The sequence below is a fragment of the Pleurodeles waltl genome, chromosome 5 (genome assembly GCF_031143425.1).
Source record: "Pleurodeles waltl isolate 20211129_DDA chromosome 5, aPleWal1.hap1.20221129, whole genome shotgun sequence".
In the NCBI taxonomy this organism is placed as follows: domain Eukaryota; kingdom Metazoa; phylum Chordata; class Amphibia; order Caudata; family Salamandridae; genus Pleurodeles; species Pleurodeles waltl.
Window position 1 is genome coordinate 649453577 of NC_090444.1, and position 19812 is coordinate 649473388.

At 49.0% G+C, this 19812-nt stretch overlaps 1 protein-coding gene and 1 long non-coding RNA gene across 5 annotated transcripts in view; one reads left to right on the forward strand and one right to left on the reverse strand.

Moving 5' to 3' along the window:
* The window catches only part of AK9 (adenylate kinase 9), an 824487-nt gene that overhangs the window by 580064 nt on the left and 224611 nt on the right, over positions 1 to 19812 (forward strand). The gene's annotated exons all lie outside the window — the stretch shown is intronic.
* LOC138295903 (uncharacterized) overlaps positions 1 to 19812 on the reverse strand; it is a 419369-nt gene that overhangs the window by 337130 nt on the left and 62427 nt on the right. The window lies entirely within an intron of this gene.

Consider the following 19812-nt stretch of genomic DNA (forward strand, 5'->3'; position numbering starts at 1 on the left):
GCTGGGCCCCTTTGCTGACTCCCTTGCACTTCCTCATGCTCCCCTTCTGGGGCCCATTCCATGTTCATCCTCCATGTTCAAGGGGTACTTGCACCTTGCACCAGGCCCAGTTATCCCTTATTAGTGTATAGGGTGTCTAGCAGCTTAGGCTGATAGATAATGGTAGCTTAGCAGAGCAGCTTAGGCTGAACTAGGAGACGTGTGAAGCTACTACAGTACCACTTAGTGTCATATGCACAATATCATAAGAAAACACAATACACAGTTATACTAAAAATAAAGGTACTTTATTTTTATGACAATATGCCAAAGTATCTTAGAGTGTACCCTCAGTGAGAGGATAGGAAATATACACAAGATATATATACACAATAGCAAAAATATGCAGTATAGTCTTAGAAAACAGTGCAAACAATGTATAGTTACAATAGGATGCAATGGGGAAACATAGGGATCGGGGCAACACAAACCATATACTCCAAAAGTGGAATGCGAACCACGAATGGACCCCAAACCTATGTGACCTTGTAGAGGGTCGCTGGGACTATTAGAAAATAGTGAGAGTTAGAAAAATAACCCTCCCCAAGACCCTGAAAAGTGAGTGCAAAGTGCACTAAAGTTCCCCTAAGGACAAAGAAGTCGTGTTAGAGGAATAATGCAGGAAAGACACAAACCAACAATGCAACAAGTGTGGATTTCCAATCTAGGGTACCTGTGGAACAAGGGGACCAAGTCCAAAAGTCACAAGCAAGTCGGAGATGGGCAGATGCCCAGGAAATGCCAGCTGCGGGTGCAAAGAAGCTTCTACTGGACAGAAGAAGCTGAGGTTTCTGCAGGAACGAAAAGGGCTAGAGTCTTCCCCTTTAGTGGACGGATCCCTCTCGCCGTGGAGAGTCGTGCAGAAGTGTTTTCCCGCCGAAAGAACGCCAACAAGCCTTGCTAGCTGCAAATCGTGCGGTTAGCGTTTTTGGACGCTGCTGAGGCCCAGGAGGGACCAGGAGGTCGCAAATTGGACCAGCAGAGAGAGGGGACGTCGAGCAAGACAAGGAGCCCTCTCTGAAGCCGGTAGCACCCGGAGAAGTGCCAGAAACAGGCACTACGAGGATGCGTGAAACGGTGCTCGCCGAAGTTGCACAGAGGAGTCCCACGTCGCCGGAGACCAACTTAGAAAGTCGTGCAATGCAGGTTAGAGTGCCGTGGACCCAGGCTTGGCTGTGCACAAAGGATTTCCGCCGGAAGTGCACAGGGGCCGGAGTAGCTGCAAAAGTCGCGGTTCCCAGCAATGCAGCCCAGCGAGGTGAGGCAAGGACTTACCTCCACCAAACTTGGACTGAAGAGTCACTGGACTGTGGGGGTCACTTGGACAGAGTCGCTGGATACGAGGGACCTCGCTCGTCGTGCTGAGAGGAGACCCAAGGGACCGGTAATGCAGCTTTTTGGTGCCTGCGGTTGCAGGGGGAAGATTCAGTCGACCCACGGGAGATTTCTTCGGAGCTTCTGGTGCAGAGAGGAGGCAGACTACCCCCACAGCATGCACAAGCAGGAAAACAGTCGAGAAGGCGGCAGGCTCAGCGTTACAGAGTTGCAGTAGTCGTCTTTGCTACTATGTTGCAGGTTTGCAGGCTTCCAGCGTGGTCAGCAGTCGATTCCTTGGCAGAAGGTGAAGGGAGAGATGCAGAGGAACTCGGATGAGCTCTTGCATTCGTTATCTAAAGTTTCCCCAGAGACAGAGACCCCAAATAGCCAGAAAAGAGGGTTTGGCTACTTAGGAGAGAGGATAGGCTACTAACACCTGAAGGAGCCTATCAGAAGGAGTCTCTGACGTCACCTGGTGGCACTGGCCACTCAGAGCAGTCCAGTGTGCCAGCAGCACCTCTGTTTCCAAGATGGCAGAGGTCTGGAGCACACTGGAGGAGCTCTGGACACCTCCCAGGGGAGGTGCAGGTCAGGGGAGTGGTCACTCCCCTTTCCTTTGTCCAGTTTTGCGCCAGAGCAGGGCTAAGGGGTCCCCTGAACCGGTGTAGACTGGCTTATGCAGAATTGGGCACATCTGTGCCCAACAAAGCATTTCCAGAGGCTGGGGGAGGCTACTCCTCCCCTGCCTTCACACCATTTTCCAAAGGGAGAGGGTGTAACACCCTCTCTCAGAGGAAGTTCTTTGTTCTGCCATCCTGGGCCAGGCCTGGCTGGACCCCAGGAGGGCAGATGCCTGTCTGAGGGGTTGGCAGCAGCTGCAGTGAAACCCCAGGAAGGGCAGTTTGGCAGTACCAGGGTCTGTGCTACAGACCACTGGGATCATGGGATTGTGCCAACTATGTCAGGATGGCATAGAGGGGGCAATTCCATGATCATAGACATGTTACATGGCCATATTCGGAGTTACCATTGTGAAGCTACATATAGGTAGTGACCTATATGTAGTGCACGCGTGTAATGGTGTCCCCGCACTCACAAAGTTCAGGGAATTGGCTCTGAACAATGTGGGGGCACCTTGGCTAGTGCCAGGGTGCCCTCACACTAAGTAACTTGCACCTAACCTTTACCAGGTAAAGGTTAGACATATAGGTGACTTGTAAGTTACTTAAGTGCAGTGTAAAATGGCTGTGAAATAACGTGGACGTTATTTCACTCAGGCTGCAGTGGCAGGCCTGTGTAAGAATTGTCAGAGCTCCCTATGGGTGGCAAAAGAAATGCTGCAGCCCATAGGGATCTCCTGGAACCCCAATACCCTGGGTACCTCAGTACCATATACTAGGGAATTATAAGGGTGCTCCAGTAAGCCAATGTAAATTGGTAAAAATGGTCACTAGCCTGTTAGTGACAATTTGGAAAGAAATGAGAGAGCATAACCACTGAGGTTCTGATTAGCAGAGCCTCAGTGAGACAGTTAGTCACTACACAGGTAACACATTCAGGCACACTTATGAGCACTGGGGCCCTGGGTTACCAGGGTCCCAGTGACACATACAACTAAAACAACATATATACAGTGAAAAATGGGGGTAACATGCCAGGCAAGATGGTACTTTCCTACACAACCCCCCCCCCCAAACGAAGGACAATAAGACTAGCCATGACCTGATGAGTCTTCATTGTCTAAGTGGAAATATCTGGAGAGTCCATCTGCATTGGAGTGGCTACTCCCAGGTCTATGTTCCACTGTATAGTCCATTCCCTGTAGGGATATGGACCACCTCAACAATTTAGGATTTTCACCTTTCATTTGTTTTAGCCAAAGTAGAGGTTTGTGGTCTGTCTGAACAATGAAGTGAGTGCCAAACAGGTATGGCCTCAACTTCTTCAGTGCCCAGACCACAGCAAAGGCCTCCCTCTCAATGGCAGACCAACGCTTTTCTCTAGGGGTCAACCTCCTACTAATAAAAGCAACAGGTTGATCCTGGCCCTCAGAATTAAGTTGTGATAGGACTGCCCCTACTCCTAATTCAGATGCATCAGTTTGGACATAGAATTTTTTAGAGTAACAAGGGCTTTTCAGGACAGGTGCAGAGCACATGGCCTGCTTCAGCTCCTCAAAAGCTTTCTGACAGTTTGCTGTCCATAATACCTTTTTAGGCATTTTCTTGGATGTGAGGTCATTAAGAGGGGCTGCAATGGAGCCATAGTTCTTAATGAACCTCCTAGGAAGGCTCTCACCTGAGTCTGAGTGGTAGGGGGGATCCAATCAATAATTGTTTGGATTTTCCCCTGAAGTGGTGCAATCTGTTCCCCACCAACAAGGTGTCCCAGATAAACCACCTTACCCTGCCCTATCTGGCACTTTGAAGCCTTGATAGTGAGGCCTGCCTTTTGCAGGGCCTCCAAAACTTTCCATAGGTGGACCAGGTGATCATCCCAGCTGGAGCACAGCTATATCGTCCAAATATGCTGCACTGAAAGCTTCCAGCCCTTGCAGGACTGTGTTCACCAACCTCTGAAAAGTGGCAGGTGCATTTTTCAAACCAAAAGGCATTACAGTAAACTGGTAATGTCCTCCAATGGTAGAAAATGCAGTCTTAGGTTTAGCATCTTCTGACAATTTGATCTGCCAATACCCTGCAGTCAAATCAAAAGTGCTTAGATACTTGGCAGATGACAGTGTATCTATGAGCTCATCTGCCCTGGGTATAGGGTGAGCATCAGTTTTGGTTACCAAGTTGAGACCTCTATAGTCTACACAAAACCGCATTTCCTTCTTTCCATCTTTGGAATGGGGTTTTGGTACCAGTACCACAGGAGAAGACCATGGACTGTCAGAGTGCTCAACTACTCCTAGTTCTAACATTTTCTGGACCTCTTGCTTTATGCAGTCCCTGACATGGTCAGGCTGCCTATAGATCTTACTTTTGACAGGTAAACTGTCTCCGGTATCTATAGTGTGCTCACACCAAGAAGTGGTACCTGGCACAGTAGAGAAGAGTTCAGAGAATTGATCTAGGAGGTTTATGCAATTGTCTTTCTGCTCAGCAGTAAGACAATCAGCCAAAACTACACCTTCCACAAGAGCATCTTGTTCTGTGGAAGAGAAGAGATCAGGTAGAGGATCACTGTCTTCTTCCTGTCCCTCATCAGTTGCCATGAGCAGGGTGAGATCAGCCCTGTCATAGTAGGGTTTCAGGCGGTTTACATGGAGTACCCTAAGGGGACTCCTTGCAGTGCCTAAGTCAACTAAATAGGTGACTTCACCCTTTTTCTCAACAATTGTGTGGGGCCCACTCCATTTATCTTGGAGTGCTCTTGGGGCCACAGGCTCCAAGACCCACACTTTCTGCCCTGGTTGGTACTGAACCAAAACAGCCTTCTGATCATGCCATTGCTTCTGGAGCTCTTGGCTGGCCTGAAGGTTTTTACTGGCCTTTTTCATGTACTCAGCCATCCTTGATCTGAGGCCAAGTACATAATCCACAATATCCTGCTTAGGAGCTTTTAAAGGTTGTTCCCAACCCTCCTTTACAAGTGTGAGTGGAACCCTAACAGGGTGTCCAAAAAGAAGTTCAAAGGGGCTGAAGCCCACTCCTTTCTGGGGTACCTCCCTGTAGGCAAAAAGGAGGCATGGTAGAAGGATATCCCATCTCCTGCGGAGTTTTTCAGGGAGACCCATAATCATGCCTTTGAGAGTTTTATTAAATCTCTCCACCAGTCCATTTGTTTGTGGATGATAGGGTGTTGTGAACTTGTACGTTACACCACACTCCTTCCACATGGCCTTTAAGTATGCAGACATGAAATTGCTTCCTCTGTCTGATACCACTTCCTTTGGGAAGCCCACCCTGGAAAATATTCCCAGGAGGGCCTTTGCCACTGCAGGTGCTGTAGTGGTCCTTAAAGGAATAGCTTCAGGATATCTTGTGGCATGGTCCACTACCACCAAGATAAATCTATTGCCTGAAGCAGTAGGAGGGTCAAGGGGGCCAACTATGTCAACCCCTACCCTTTCAAAGGGAACCCCAACCACAGGCAGTGGAATAAGGGGTGCCTTTGGGGTGCCACCTGTCTTGCCACTGGCTTGACAGGTTTCACAGGACTTACAAAATTCCTTTGTGTCCTCAGACATTCTAGGCCAATGAAACAGGGGAACAAGCCTGTCCCAAGTTTTCATTTGTCCTAGATGCCCAGCTAAGGGAATGTCATGTGCCAGTGTTAGGAGGAACTTTCTGTACTCCTGAGGAATCACTAATCTCCTGGCAGCTCCAGGTTTAGGATCCCTATGCTCAGTGTACAAGAGGTTGTCTTCCCAGTAAACTCTGTGAGAGTCACTGACATCCCCATTAGCCTGTTTGACAGCTTGCTGTCTGAGACCCTCTAATGTGGGACAGGTTTGCTGTGCCACACTCAGCTCCTCTCTGGCAGGCCCCCCTTCACCCAAAGGCTCAGCAGTGTCTGCTTCCAGCTCCTCTGGTGTAGGTTCTGCACAGGGAGGGAATTCTTCTTCCTCAGAAGTTGAATCCACTGTAGAGGGAGGGATAGTAGGAAGTGGTTTGCTTCTACTAGCCCTAGCTTTAGGGAGCACTTGGTCCATTGTTCCAGGATCCAAGCTTCCCTGTCCTTTTTGCTTTTTGGCCTGAGCCCTTGTAAAAGCAAAAATATGCCCTGGGATGCCCAGCATTGCTGCATGGGCCTCCAACTCCACATCTGACCAAGCTGATGTCTCCAAATCATTCCCTAATAGACAGTCTACAGGTAAATCTGAAGCTACCACAACTTTCTTTGGACCAGTAACCCCCCCCCCCCCAGTTGAGATTTACAACAGCCATGGGGTGGCTAAGTGTGTTGTGAGCATTGGTTACTTGGTACTGGTGACCAAGTAGGTGTTGTTCAGGGTGGACCAGTTTCTCTATGACCATAGTCACACTGGCACCAGTGTCCCTGTAGGCCTGAACCTCAACACCATTTATTAGGGGTAGCTGCTTGTACTTATCCATATTAAGGGGACAAGCAACTAAGGTGGCTAGATCAATAGCCCCCTCAGAGACTAACACAGCCTCTGTGGCCTCCCTAACAAGGCCAACCCCAACTAAGTTACCAATAGTGAGCCCAGCTACTCCCTTGGATTGGCTATTAGTAGGTTTGCTCCCACCACCACTGCTATTAGTAGGGACACTAGGTGTAGCAGTAGGGGTTGTAGTGGTAGGAGGCTTGGTGCCTTTCTTTGGACAACTGGGATCTGTTGTCCAATGGCCTTTTATTTTACATAAATAGCACCATGGTTTCTTTTCCTTGTTCTGATTAAAAGAGGATTTGGGCCCACCACCCCCACCAGAGTGTTTTTGTGGGCCTGATGAAGACTCATTTTTAGATTTGTCCCCACCCTTGTCAGAAGACTTACCATCCTTCTTTTTGTTGCCATCTTTGTCACCCCCTGTATGAACTTTTCTGTTCACCCTTGTTCTGACCCATTTGTCTGCCTTCTTTCCCAATTCTTGGGGAGAGGTCAGATCAGAGTCCACCAAGTACTGGTGCAACAAATCAGACACACAATTATTAAGAATATGCTCTCTCAGGATCAAGTTATACAGGCTGTCATAATCAGTAACTTTACTGCCATGTAACCACCCCTCCAAGGCCTTCACTGAATGATCAATGAAATCAACCCAGTCTTGTGAAGACTCCTTTTTGGTCTCTCTGAACTTTATCCTGTACTGTTCAGTGGTTAAGCCATAACCATCCAGGAGTGCATTCTTAAGAACTTGGAAATTATTAGCATCATTTTCTTTCACAGTAAGGAGCCTATCCCTACCTTTTCCACTAAATGATAGCCATAGGATAGCAGCCCACTGCCTTTGAGGGACATCCTGTACAACACAGGCCCTCTCAAGTGCAGCAAACCACTTGTTAATGTCATCCCCCTCCTTATAAGGGGGAACTATCTTATGCAGATTCCTGGAATCATGCTCTTTTGCAGGATGACTATGGGGAATACTGCTGCTGCCACCATGGGTTTCTAAACCCAGTTTCTGTCTCTCCTTCTCTACTTCTAAAGTCTGTCTATCCAAATCCAGCTGTTGCTTCTTGAGCTTCAGTCTGGTTTGTTCCACTCTCAATCTATTGAGCTCCCTTTCTAACAATCTGTCATCAGGGTGGGTGGGAGGGACATGCTTTGAAACAGAAGTATGGTGAGAATGGACAGAAGGAGACCTGTCCCTTACAGAAGCCACCCTAACAGCTTGGCTAACAGAAACATCACTACCAGTATGGTGAGAATAAATGCTTTTGCTATGATGTGAGACAACACTATTTATATGGTGTGGCTCATCATCATTACCAACTATGTTAGACTGTCTAGTAATGGGCAGGCTAGGAAGTTTCTTTCCTGAATCTTTTCCTGGGGGAGTCCCTGGATCAGATTGAAAACCATTAGCTACTTTTTCAACAGATGGGGCACTTATGGCCTTATCCTGTATTCTAAGCATGTTAATTAACAGTTCTAAGGAAGGATTCTTCCCTACACTCAAACCTCTCTCTATGCAGAGACTCCTTGCTCCTTTCCAGCTAAGGTGATCATATGCAAGTTTGGACAGATCAACATTTTGGCCTGTGCCAGACATTTTTAGAGAGAGTTAAAGTGATAGAAAAAGAAAAAAAGTTTTCAGAACTTTTTTAGAAAGACAGAAAAAAAACTTTTTAAACTTTTAAGAACTTTTTGAAAGTTTAGAAGTACTTTTCAGCACTTAGAAAAGAGTGAAAAGAGGAAATGCAAAACTTTTTGGCTATGTGTATATACACTGACCTTGTTTTGTATATTTTTCTCTTATGAAAAGTACAATGACAAGAGTGGTAAGTAGTCTCAAAGCACTTATCCCACCGCTGCACAACCAATGTAGGAGGCTGGACTGGCTTGTAGTGAGTACCAAGGGGTACTTGCACCTTGCACCAGGCCCAGTTATCCCTTATTAGTGTATAGGGTGTCTAGCAGCTTAGGCTGATAGATAATGGTAGCTTAGCAGAGCAGCTTAGGCTGAACTAGGAGACGTGTGAAGCTACTACAGTACCACTTAGTGTCATATGCACAATATCATAAGAAAACACAATACACAGTTATACTAAAAATAAAGGTACTTTATTTTTATGACAATATGCCAAAGTATCTTAGAGTGTACCCTCAGTGAGAGGATAGGAAATATACACAAGATATATATACACAATAGCAAAAATATGCAGTATAGTCTTAGAAAACAGTGCAAACAATGTATAGTTACAATAGGATGCAATGGGGAAACATAGGGATAGGGGCAACACGAACCATATACTCCAAAAGTGGAATGCGAACCACGAATGGACCCCAAACCTATGTGACCTTGTAGAGGGTCGCTGGGACTATTAGAAAATAGTGAGAGTTAGAAAAATAACCCTCCCCAAGACCCTGAAAAGTGAGTGCAAAGTGCACTAAAGTTCCCCTAAGGACAAAGAAGTCGTGTTAGAGGAATAATGCAGGAAAGACACAAACCAACAATGCAACAACTGTGGATTTCCAATCTAGGGTACCTGTGGAACAAGGGGACCAAGTCCAAAAGTCACAAGCAAGTCGGAGATGGGCAGATGCCCAGGAAATGCCAGCTGCGGGTGCAAAGAAGCTTCTACTGGACAGAAGAAGCTGAGGTTTCTGCAGGAACGAAAAGGGCTAGAGACTTCCCCTTTGGTGGACGGATCCCTCTCGCCGTGGAGAGTCGTGCAGAAGTGTTTTCCCGCCGAAAGAACGCCAACAAGCATTGCTAGCTGCAAATCGTGCGGTTAGCGTTTTTGGACGCTGCTGAGGCCCAGGAGGGACCAGGAGGTCGCAAATTGGACCAGCAGAGAGAGGGGACGTCGACCAAGACAAGGAGCCCTCTCTGAAGCCGGTAGCACCCAGAGAAGTGCCAGAAACAGGCACTACGAGGATGCGTGAAACGGTGCTCGCCGAAGTTGCACAAAGGAGTCCCACGTCGCCGGAGACCAACTTAGAAAGTCGTGCAATGCAGGTTAGAGTGCCGTGGACCCAGGCTTGGCTGTGCACAAAGGATTTCCGCCGGAAGTGCACAGGGGCCGGAGTAGCTGCAAAAGTCGCGGTTCCCAGCAATGCAGCCCAGCGAGGTGAGGCAAGGACTTACCTCCACCAAACTTGGACTGAAGAGTCACTGGACTGTGGGGGTCACTTGGACAGAGTCGCTGGATTCGAGGGACCTCGCTCGTCGTGCTGAGAGGAGACCCAAGGGACCGGTAATGCAGCTTTTTGGTGCCTGCGGTTGCAGGGGGAAGATTCAGTCGACCCACGGGAGATTTCTTCGGAGCTTCTGGTGCAGAGAGGAGGCAGACTACCCCCACAGCATGCACAAGCAGGAAAACAGTCGAGAAGGCGGCAGGCTCAGCGTTACAGAGTTGCAGTAGTCGTCTTTGCTACTATGTTGCAGGTTTGCAGGCTTCCAGCGCGGTCAGCAGTCGATTCCTTGGCAGAAGGTGAAGAGAGAGATGCAGAGGAACTCGGATGAGCTCTTGCATTCGTTATCTAAAGTTTCCCCAGGGACAGAGACCCTAAATAGCCAGAAAAGAGGGTTTGGCTACTTAGGAGAGAGGATAGGCTACTAACACCTGAAGGAGCCTATCAGAAGGAGTCTCTGACATCACCTGGTGGCACTGGCCACTCAGAGCAGTCCAGTGTGCCAGCAGCACCTCTGTTTCCAAGATGGCAGAGGTCTGGAGCACACTGGAGGAGCTCTGGACACCTCCCAGGGGAGGTGCAGGTCAGGGGAGTGGTCACTCCCCTTTCCTTTGTCCAGTTTCGCGCCAGAGCAGGGCTAAGGGGTCCCCTGAACCGGTGTAGACTGGCTTATGCAGAATTGGGCACATCTGTGCCCAAGAAAGCATTTCCAGAGGCTGGGGGAGGCTACTCCTCCCCTGCCTTCACACCATTTTCCAAAGGGAGAGGGTGTAACACCCTCTCTCAGAGGAAGTCCTTTGTTCTGCCATCCTGGGCCAGGCCTGGCTGGACCCCAGGAGGGCAGATGCCTGTCTGAGGGGTTGGCAGCAGCAGCAGCTGCAGTGAAACCCCAGGAAGGGCAGTTTGGCAGTACCAGGGTCTGTGCTACAGACCACTGGGATCATGGGATTGTGCCAACTATGCCAGGATGGCATAGAGGGGGCAATTCCATGATCATAGACATGTTACATGGCCATATTCGGAGTTACCATTGTGAAGCTACATATAGGTAGTGACCTATATGTAGTGCACGCGTGTAATGGTGTCCCCGCACTCACAAAGTCCGGGGAATTGGCCCTGAACAATGTGGGGGCACCTTGGCTAGTGCCAGGGTGCCCTCACACTAAGTAACTTTGCACCTAACCTTTACCAGGTAAAGGTTAGACATATAGGTGACTTATAAGTTACTTAAGTGCAGTGTAAAATGGCTGTGAAATAACGTGGACGTTATTTCACTCAGGCTGCAGTGGCAGGCCTGTGTAAGAATTGTCAGAGCTCCCTATGGGTGGCAAAAGAAATGCTGCAGCCCATAGGGATCTCCTGGAACCCCAATACCCTGGGTACCTCAGTACCATATACTAGGGAATTATAAGGGTGTTCCAGTAAGCCAATGTGAATTGGTAAAAATTGGTCACTAGCCTGTTAGTGACAATTTGGAAAGAAATGAGAGAGCATAACCACTGAGGTTCTGATTAGCAGAGCCTCAGTGAGACAGTTAGTCACTACACAGGTAACACATTCAGGCACACTTATGAGCACTGGGGCCCTGGGTTACCAGGGTCCCAGTGACACATACAACTAAAACAACATATATACAGTGAAAAATGGGGGTAACATGCCAGGCAAGATGGTACTTTCCTACAGGGTGTAGTTGGGTTCACTTTTGGGTCCATAGTAGAAACTGGGGTAGTCACTCCCAAGACAGTTTCTGTCACACCTAGTGGCATTGGCCTTGCCACACTGGCTGCTTGTCCCCTTACAATGGATAAGTACAGGCAGACAGTTTCAATAAATGGTGTTGAGGCCTTGGCCTACAGGGACACAGGTGCCAGTATCACTTTGGTGACTGAAAACCTAGTGCACCCTGATCAACACATCATTGGACAACAGTATAAGATTATTGATGTCCATAACTCCACTAAGTTTCTTCCCTTAGCTATAATTCAGTTTAGTTGGGGTGGAGTTACTGGCCCTAAGCAGGTGGTGGTATCACCTAGCTTACCTGTAGACTGTCTCTTAGGTAATGACCTAGAGGCCTCAGGTTGGGCTGATGTAGAGTTTTATGCCCATGCAGCCATGCTGGGCATCCCTGAGGAATTGTTCCCTCTCATTTCTACTGAAATGAAAAAGCAAAGGAGAGAAGGCCTGAAAACTCAGGATCCCTCTCCATCAAAAGGTAAAAAGGGTATCACAGTATCCCCTAACCACCCTACCATTCAGGATACCATTCCTGTGGTGGGAGAAACCTCTCCTGGGGTGGCACCTGTTACAAGGGAATCATCAGTTGGCAAAACTGGACTCCCTGAGGTAGAAGTACCTCTCTGTGGGATAACTAACATTGGTGAGAAAAAGAGCACCATTTTAGTTAACATGGAGCATCCCTCCAACCCTCCCAGAGAAACTTTAGTACAGAAACCCTGCACTGCCTCACAACACTTAGGACAGCATCCCTGCCCTAGTGTGGCGCTCATAGGACAGCATCCCTGCCCTGCTCCAACTCAAGAGAAACAGCATCCCTGTTCTATCTTCCAGCCATATGGACATAGTTTTTGCCCAGCTATGGCTTTTCTGAGACAGCATCCCTGTCTGGCACTTCCATCACTACAAATAGGTTCAGTGGACAATTCCCACTGCTCTAAACTAAAACTTACTGATAGAAACTCTGAAAATACATCTTCACATTGTTGCTTAGCTAAAAAACTTCAAACAGGGTGGTTTACATCCCCACAGGGAAGTAACCATATAGTGGATGATAAAGGGAGTAACCAGTCTATTGCAGAGCTACTCTCTACTTATCACCACTTAGACAATAAAGTCTCAACTGGCCAAGGTTAGCCTTATTGTCCTTCGTTTGGGGGGGGGTTGTGTGAGAAAGTAGCCTCTTTCTAGCCTTGTTACCCCCACTTTTGGCCTGTTTGTGAGTGTATGTCAGGGTGTTTTCACTGTCTCACTGTGATCCTGCTAGCCAGGGCCCAGTGCTCATAGTGAAGACCCTATGTTTTCAGTATGTTTGTTATGTGTCACTGGGACCCTGCTAGTCAGGACCCCAGTGCTCATAAGTTTGTGGCCTATATGTATGTGTTCCCTGTGTAGTGCCTAACTGTCTCACTGAGGCTCTGCTAACCAGAACCTCAGTGGTTATGCTCTCTCATTTCTTTCCAAATTGTCACTAACAGGCTAGTGACCAATTTTTACCAATTCACATTGGCTTACTGGAACACCCTTATAATTCCCTAGTATATGGTACTGAGGTACCCAGGGTATTGGGGTTCCAGGAGATCCCTATGGGCTGCAGCATTTCTTTTGCCACCCATAGGGAGCTCTGACAATTCTTACACAGGCCTGCCACTGCAGCCTGAGTGAAATAACGTCCACATTATTTCACAGCCATTTTACACTGCACTTAAGTAACTTATAAGTCACCTATATGTCTAACCTTTACCTGGTAAAGGTTAGGTGCAAAGTTACTTAGTGTGAGGGCACCCTGGCACTAGCCAAGGTGCCCCCACATTGTTCAGGGCCAATTCCCCGGACTTTGTGAGTGCGGGGACACCATTACACGCGTGCACTACCATATAGGTCAGTACCTATATGTAGCTTCACAATGGTAACTCCGAATATGGCCATGTAACATGTCTATGATCATGGAATTGCCCCCTCTATGCCACCCTGGCATAGTTGGCACAATCCCATGATCCCAGTGGTCTGTAGCACAGACCCTGGTACTGCCAAACTGCCCTTCCTGGGGTTTCACTGCAGCTGCTGCTGCTGCCAACCCCTCAGACAGGCATCTGCCCTCCTGGGGTCCAGCCAGGCCTGGCCCAGGATGGCAGAACAAAGGACTTCCTCTGAGAGAGGGTGTTACACCCTCTCCCTTTGGAAAATGGTGTGAAGGCAGGGGAGGAGTAGCCTCCCCCAGCCTCTGGAAATGCTTTCTTGGGCACAGATGTGCCCAATTCTGCATAAGCCAGTCTACACCGGTTCAGGGGACCCCTTAGCCCTGCTCTGGCGCGAAACTGGACAAAGGAAAGGGGAGTGACCACTCCCCTGACCTGCATCTCCCCTGGGAGGTGTCCAGAGCTCCTCCAGTGTGCTCCAGAACTCTGCCATCTTGGAAACAGAGGTGCTGCTGGCACACTGGACTGCTCTGAGTGGCCAGTGCCACCAGGTGACGTCAGAGACTCCTTCTGATAGGCTCCTTCAGGTGTTGCTAGCCTATCCTCTCTCCTAGGTAGCCAAACCCTCTTTTCTGGCTATTTAGGGTCTCTGTCTCTGGGGAAACTTTAGATAACGAATGCAAGAGCTCATCCGAGTTCCTCTGCATCTCTCTCTTCACCTTCTGCCAAGGAATCGACTGCTGACCGCGCTGGAAGCCTGCAAACCTGCAACATAGTAGCAAAGATGACTACTGCAACTCTGTAACGCTGATCCTGCCGCCTTCTCGACTGTTTTCCTGCTTGTGCATGCTGTGGGGGTAGTCTGCCTCCTCTCTGCACCAGAAGCTCCGAAGAAATCTCCTGTGGGTCGACGGAATCTTCCCCCTGCAACCACAGGCACCAAAAAGCTGCATTACCGGTCCCTTGGGTCTCCTCTCAGCACGACGAGCGAGGTCCCTCGAATCCAGCGACTCTGTCCAAGTGACCCCCACAGTCCAGTGACTCTTCAGTCCAAGTTTGGTGGAGGTAAGTCCTTGCCTCACCTCGCTGGGCTGCATTGCTGGGAACCGCGAATTTTGCAGCTACTCCGGCCCCTGTGCACTTCCGGCGGAAATCCTTTGTGCACAGCCAAGCCTGGGTCCACGGCACTCTAACCTGCATTGCACGACTTTCTAAGTTGGTCTCCGGCGACGTGGGACTCCTTTGTGCAACTTCGGCGAGCACCGTTTCACGCATCCTCGTAGTGCCTGTTTCTGGCACTTCTCCGGGTGCTACCGGCTTCAGAGAGGGCTCCTTGTCTTGCTCGACGTCCCCTCTCTCTGCTGGTCCAATTTGCGACCTCCTGGTCCCTCCTGGGCCTCAGCAGCGTCCAAAAACGCTAACCGCACGATTTGCAGCTAGCAAGGCTTGTTGGCGTTCTTTCGGCGGGAAAACACTTCTGCACGACTCTCCACGGCGAGAGGGATCCGTCCACCAAAGGGGAAGTCTCTAGCCCTTTTCGTTCCTGCAGAAACCTCAGCTTCTTCTGTCCAGTAGAAGCTTCTTTGCACCCGCAGCTGGCATTTCCTGGGCATCTGCCCATCTCCGACTTGCTTGTGACTTTTGGACTTGGTCCCCTTGTTCCACAGGTACCCTAGATTGGAAATCCACAGTTGTTGCATTGTTGGTTTGTGTCTTTCCTGCATTATTCCTCTAACACGACTTCTTTGTCCTTAGGGGAACTTTAGTGCACTTTGCACTCACTTTTCAGGGTCTTGGGGAGGGTTATTTTTCTAACTCTCACTATTTTCTAATAGTCCCAGCGACCCTCTACAAGGTCACATAGGTTTGGGGTCCATTCGTGGTTCGCATTCCACTTTTGGAGTATATGGTTTGTGTTGCCCCTATCCCTATGTTTCCCCATTGCATCCTATTGTAACTATACATTGTTTGCACTGTTTTCTAAGACTATACTGCATATTTTTGCTATTGTGTATATATATCTTGTGTATATTTCCTATCCTCTCACTGAGGGTACACTCTAAGATACTTTGGCATATTGTCATAAAAATAAAGTACCTTTATTTTTAGTATAACTGTGTATTGTGTTTTCTTATGATATTGTGCATATGACACTAAGTGGTACTGTAGTAGCTTCACACGTCTCCTAGTTCAGCCTAAACTGCTCTGCTAAGCTACCATTATCTATCAGCCTAAGCTGCTAGACACCCTATACACTAATAAGGGATAACTGGGCCTGGTGCAAGGTGCAAGTACCCCTTGGTACTCACTACAAGCCAGTCCAGCCTCCTACAATATCCCACCCCAAGACCCTGGAAAGTAGGAGTAAAGTACTACTATTTCCCCAGAAACACACTAAAGTCATGATAAAGGATTTTGCAAGGACCACAACAGACTGCAAAGCGCTGAAGACGAATTCCTGGACCTGAAGACCTGCAAAGAAAGGGGACCAAGTACAAGAGTCGCTAAAGTGTCGAGGGGGGCAGGAGGCCACTCAACCCTGGATGAAGGTACAAAATGGCTGCCTCCGGTTGGAAGAAGCTGCAAGATTTGCAACAACGGAAGGAGGTGGGAAGTTCTTCTTCGTGCAGAAGATGTCCCACGGCGTGCTGGAGAATGCAGAGTTGTTTTCTTGGCAAAATACCACAAGCAGGCCTTGCTAGCTGCAAGAGTCGCGGTTGAAGAAAAAGGGTGCTGCCCGGGCCCAGGAAGGACCAGGATGTCGCCACTTGGGAGAGGAGACAGAGAGGGGGCCCTCAGCAATGTAGAGAGCCTGTGCAAAGGCAGGAACCACCCCCAGAAGTCCTTGAACATGGGTTCAAGAAGTCTGAACACAGCGGTCATCTCAACACTGCAAAGATGGGTCCCACGACACCGGAGATCAACTCAGGGAGCTGAGCATCACAGGACAGAGTGCTGGGGACCTAGGCTCAGCTGTGCATGCAGGATTTCTTGGAAACGTGCACACAAGCCCTTGTAGCTGCAGAACACGCAGTACACAGGATTACTGTCTGGGGAGGGGAGGCTAGGACGAAACTCCTCTAAATTTGGACAGTTGGACCACTGGACAGTCTGGGTCACTAGGGTTCACCGCCTGTGTTCCAGGGGCCACGCTCGTCAGGATGAGAGGGGACCCACAGTACCGGTGAAGCTGAATTTTGGTGCCTGCTGAAGCAGGGGGAAGATTCCGTCGACCCACAGGAGATTTCTTCGTGGTTTCCAGTGCAGGGTGAAGGCAGGCAGCCTCCAGAGCATGCACCACCAGGAAACAGTTGAGAAATCCGTCAGGATTAGGTGCTACAATGTCGCTGGTAGTCTTCTGGCTACTTGGTTGCAGTTTTGCAGGCGTCCTGGAGCAGTCAGCGGTCGATCCTTGGCAGAAGTCGAAGAGAGAAGGGCAGAGGAACCCTGATGAATTCTTGCAAGTCATAATCTGAGGAAAAGCACACTGGAGAGACCCTAAATAGCCCTCTGAGGAGGATTGGCCATCTAGTCAGGTATGCACCTATCAGGAGGGGTCTCTGACGTCACCTGCTGGCACTGGCCACTCAGAGGCCTCCAGAGTGCCCCCACACCTCTGGATCTAAGATGGCAGAGGTCTGAGACACACTAGAGGAGCTCTGGCACCTCCCCTGGGGTGGTGATGGACAGGGGAGTGGTCACTCCCCTTTCCTTTGTCCAGTTTCATGCCAGAGCTGGGCCTGGGGGTTCCCTAAACCGGTGTAGACTGGCTTATGCAAGGAGGGCACCATCTGTGCCCTTCAAAGCATTTCCAGAGGCTGGGAGAGGCTACCCCTCCCCAGCCTTTAACACCTATTTCCAAAGGGAGAAGTTGAAGAGGGAAGTGCAGAGGAACTCTGGTGAGCTCTTGCATTTGTTATCTGGTGAGATGCCCACAGGAGAGACTCTAAATAGCCCACAGAGAAGGATTGGCTACAGAGAAAGATAAGCATCTATCAGGAGGGGTCTATGACGTCACCTGCTGACACTGGGCACTCAGAGCTGTCCATTGTGCCCTCACACCTCTGCATCCAAGATGGCAGAGTTCTGGGACACACTGGAGGAGCTCTGGGCACTCCCCCTGGGAGGTGCTGGTCAGGGGAGTAGTCACTCCCCTTTCCTTTGTCCAGGTTCGTGCCAGAGCAGGGCTGGGGGGGGGGGGGAATCCCTGAACGTTGTAGACTGGCTTATTCAGAGAGGGCACCATCTGTGCCCTTCAAAGCATTTCCAGAGGCCAGAAAAGGCTACTCCTACCAGGCTCTTCACACCTATTTCCAAAGGGGGAGGGTGTAACACCCTCTCTCAGAGGAAATCCTTTGTTCTGCCCTCCTGGGACCAGGCTGCCCAGGCCCCAGGGGGGCAGAAACCTGTCTGAGGGGTTGGTAGCAGCAGTAGCTGCAGTGGAGTCCCTGGAAAGTTAGTTTGGCAGTACCCGGGCTCTATGCTGGAGACCCGGGGATGCATGGAATTGCCCCCCAATACCAGAATGGTATTGGGCTGACAATTCCATGATCCTAGACATGTTACATGGCCATGTTCGGAGTTACTATTGTGACGCTAAATATAGGTAGTGACCTATATGTAGTCCACGCTTGTAATGGTGTCCCCGCACTCACAAAGTCCGGGGAATTTGCCCTGAACAATGTGGGGGCACCTTGGCTAGTGCCAGGGTGCCCACACACTAAGTAACTTTGCACCTAACTTTCACCAAGTGAGGGTTAGACATATAGGTGACTTATAAGTTAAGTGCAGTGTAAAATGGCTGTGAAATAACGTGGACGTAGTTTTACTCAGGCTGCAGTGGCAGTCCTGTGTAAGAATTGTCTGAGCTCCCTATGGGTGGCAAAAGAAATGCTGCAGCCCATAGGGATCTCCTGGAACCCGAATACCCTGGGTACCTAGGTACCATATACAAGGGAATTATAAGGGTGTTCCAGTGTGCCAGTGAGAATTGGTAAAATTAGTCACTAACCTGCAGTGACAATTTTAAAAGCAGAGAGAGCATAAACACTGAGGTTCTGGTTAGCAGAGCCTCAGTGATACAGTTAGGTACCACACAGGGAACACATATAGGCCACAAACGTATGAGCACTGGGGTCCTGGCTAGCAGGATCCCAGTGACACCTATCAAACACACTGACAACATAGGGTTTTCACTATGAGCACTGGGCCCTGGCTAGCAGTATCCCAGTGAGACAGTAAAAACACACTGACATATACTCACAAACAGGCCAAAAGTGGGGGTAACAAGGCTAGAAAGAGGCTACCGTCCCACAATATGGATCTCCTGGAACCCCAATAACCAGGGTACCCAGGTAACATATACTAGGTAATTATAAGAGAGTTTCAGTATGCCAATTGAAATTGGTAAAAGTGGTCACTAGCCTATAGTGACAAATTTAAAGGCAGAGAGAGTGTGAGCAATGACGTTCTGATTAGCAGAGCCTCAGTGACACAGTTAGTCACTACACAGGTATACACACTCAAGCCACAAACTATGAGCACTGGGATCCTGGCTAGCAGGATCCCAGTGAGACAGGCAAAACATACTGACATACATGTAAAATTGGGGGTAACATGCCAAGAAAGATGGTACTTTCCTACACTTACCTGCCATGACTTAGCTTTTCCCTGGAGGAATTGCAGTTCACTTGTCTCGTATCAGTCACTTATGTTTTTCTCTCGCCCACTCTCTCTCGAGCCTGGTTCTTCCTCTGTGTTACCGGGTTGTTCTTGCAAGACTGGTGTGGTCCATTCGCGTCCCTCCACCATGGTTTGGGATTTCTTGGTTATCTTATTCTAAGATAAGGAATCTGCAGCTAGTTGTCTCTATCAGATGGATAAGTTACTTACCTTTGGTAATGATTTATCTGGTAGAAACACAGACTAGACACAGATTCCTTATCAACCTACCCATCCTCCCCGTTTGCGAACTGTGTACTCTTTAGTTTCGCTTACGGTGGTTTTGGGTGTTTTGTTCTTCTACTATGTCTCAAGACATCTCTTTTTCTTCTGGTTGGTATATACCCTATTGCACTGTCTTTCTTTTCTATTGTCAGTTTCTCTGTGTCTCTGTGTTGTTCTGCGGCTTCAAGTCACTGAAGAAATTGACATCATTGCGTCGGAGTAGGGAATATATGGCTGATGTCATGTCCGGGGACGACGTTGCTGCGAAGTCACTCAACACCCGCTACTGACGTGCAGAGGTACTGCTGAGATAACATTTCTGGATCCAGTATGACACCTGGGGGAGAATTCTAAGATAAGGAATCTGCGGCTAGTCTGTCTCTACCAGATCAGGCATTACCAATGGTAAGTAACTTGTCCAACAGAGCAACTGGACCTGGTGTTCTCTACTGTGTGATTTTGTGCCTTGAACAGGCTCCTTCTGCTCTGCTTGACACATGGTTCCCCACATGTGATGGCCCTGCATCCTTGACTTGTTTTCGTGGGGACCAGGGTACTGAATTTGCACGGAGTGCCTCCAGT